Raw genomic sequence first — 2,828 nt, 5'->3', positions numbered from 1 at the left:
ACAACACTAGTACAAGTCTTAACACATTTAACATTTGCTTGTTGAAAAGCAATGTCATAAAATCAAATAAAATTAAACATGTTTTACTTTTTGCCTCACAAGAACATAAAAATTATGAAGGGGAACTTAACAGGGAATTTAAAAAATGTAACACAATTGTTCCTTTTAGTAGTCCTTGCGTAGTTATGACAGAATAGTTTCCACTTTTTGTTTCTTTGAACTGGTATTTTGGTCCAAAGTTTTGTTTGTTTCTAGTATCTGCTTCTGCCTCCCCCTCTATCAGATCAGCTTCCTCCACGGCCACCATCTCTTGGTGCTCTGCGGCTTGAACTGCTGTAGGAATCACGTGGAGGAGGGTACCCCCTTTCCATAGAAGGGTGAAGCCCTCTTTCTTGTCTGCCAACCCGATCACGACCAGTTGAGTAGAGATCACTTCGGCTGCTTGAGTAACTGTCTCGACTTCCACCATATCAGTCCCGTGAGCTGCTGTAATCATCATAGGGACTGCTTCCACCATAAGATGGCGAGGGCCCTCGTGTAGGTGGAGCACTACGTGAGTTACCATAACTCTCATATGCATCTCTGTAGGAACTTCCACTTGGATGATCTGAATAGTCACGATCACGACCATATCCATCTCTGGCTATAGCCTCTTGATAGTCATCACGTGAACTGGAATGACCATAATCACGGTAAGTATAATCTCGTGGTGGTGGTGCATAATCTCTAGTATCGCGAGAACTTGGGTAATATCTGTTTGAATAGCTGTCTTTAGTAGAATACTCATCATCTCTTTGGGACAAATAAACATCTCTACTAGAGGGCAGTGGTTCCCTTCCAGGTGGACCTCCCTGTCTCTTCCACGTGATACAGGAGCTCTTCCTCACTTTCCACTGCTACTGCTAACTGGTCTTGAAGGTGCAGATCTCTTGGGAGAGGACCCCCACTTCCTGGTGGTAGTCCTCTTTTTACTGGGAGTGGTCCTCTGGAAGAACTCATGTTAAAATTCATGTAATATTCATTGTCATCCATGTGTCCTTCTCGTGAGGGAGGTCCCCTGGTTCCTCCACTTCCTCGTCTTTCACCTCTAAGACCTCTTGGAGGGCCTCTACTTCTTGGAGGTGGAGGCAGTCCACGTCTACCACTTTCAAATGATGGCTTGGTGACTTGTTCCACCTTGATGGCTTTTCCATCTAATGACTTTCCATTCATGTCTCTAGCTGCATCCTTAGCATCTGCTGGGCTTCAAAGGTGACAAAAGCAAATCCTCTTGATTTGTTGGTTTCCAGGTCTTTCATCAAGAGTACTTCCACTATTCGTCCATATTTGCCAAATACTGCTTCAAGAGCTTTCTCATTTGTTTCTGTATTAAGACCACCAAAGAAGAGCTTTCCTGGGTGATCTGCTTCAAAGTTATTTTTATTTTATTTATTTATTTTTTTGCCGGTGAGTCGCAGGAGTGACAATGGGTTCAAGCTCCAACGAGCTCGCCGACACAGGGTTCTTAGCAGCTCAGCACCAATGGCAGCTGCCGGGTCCGAGGACCGAAACGTGAAGCCTCTATCTCTACTGTGCAACTTTGGTATTTATTTTAACTTAACTTCATCTGAATCAAGATGCTGACAAGATGCTGTAGAGTCCATAGTTTTTCTTTTTAATTTATCAGAGAATTATATAGCTTACTATTTGCCAAACATCACTCTAATCATTTAAAATACTATCTCATTTAATCCTCACATCAACTCTATAAAGTCAGAGCTATGATCTATTTGGTAAATGACTTATTTAAGTCACAAAACTAGAGGACAGCAGAGTCAGGATTTGAACCCTAGCACTTTGACGCTACAGTCCATGTTTCTAACCATGACTATGCTGCCCTATGACGTCACACATATCTGACGGTGTGGAAAGGAAAACAAAATCTTTTCTGCAACTCTTCTCTTTTTAACTAACTCTTTTTTGAAACTAAAAAATTCATCATTTATATCATGTATAACTCCCCAATGCAATCCCTCCCTCATCCCCCCTCCCCATAATAGGCCCCAGTGCGTGAAGTTCCCCTTCCCGAGTCCAAGTGATCTCATTGTTCAGTTCCCACCTATGAGTGAGAACATGCGGTGTTTGGTTTTCTCTTCTTGTGATAGTTTGCTAAGAATGATGGTTTTGAATTGATGGGTGCTGACGAGTTGATGGGTGCAGCACACCAACATGGCATAAGTATACATATGTAACAAACCTGCACGTTATGCACATGTACCCTAGAACTTAAAGTATAATAAAAAAATAATAATAATAATAATAAATAAAAATAAAAATAAATAAATAAAAAATAAAACTAAAAAATTTAACTAAATGTAAAATATTACTTGTAAAATTTTCAATTGAAAAAGGAAATAACAAAAAGTAACTGCTATTTTCTGTTTTAAAGCTTATCTAACACTTTGACAAAGCTTAGGAGTAAAGTGTGTATTTGAAAAAAAATGAGTAAAATATTAATGGTTAATGTCAATGATTTAGGTTAAACAACAACTATTTGCCTATGATAATTCCACTTATATTACTAATTTTAAAATCTGTTCCAGAAAGTGATTTTATTTCAGAGGAAAACTCATTTATAAGCCTTGTAATCAGTGGTTAATTTTTATAGAATTTCATTTCCTCCAATTTCTCCAAACAAAATTAAGCTGGGTTTATGTTGTATATACATTTGATTGTATATAATTAAGAATACATGCACTCAATTTTCCTATTGTATCTAATATTATTTTATAGCAACTTTTCAGAACATTCTGTACTATTGATAATTTGTTTTATGCAATGTAATATGA

At 38.3% G+C, this 2,828-nt stretch overlaps 1 pseudogene; it reads right to left on the bottom strand.

Annotated features, from left to right (window-relative positions):
* Positions 1 to 251: 251 nt before the first annotated feature.
* Positions 252 to 1,403, bottom strand: LOC104664615 (annotated as a pseudogene).
* Between the last annotated feature and the right edge of the window lie 1,425 nt (positions 1,404 to 2,828).

Source organism: Rhinopithecus roxellana, chromosome 3 (genome assembly GCF_007565055.1).
Source record: "Rhinopithecus roxellana isolate Shanxi Qingling chromosome 3, ASM756505v1, whole genome shotgun sequence".
NCBI lineage: Eukaryota > Metazoa > Chordata > Mammalia > Primates > Cercopithecidae > Rhinopithecus > Rhinopithecus roxellana.
The sequence above is the reverse complement of the archived record's forward strand: the minus strand, read 5'-3'. Positions and strand labels throughout refer to the sequence as shown.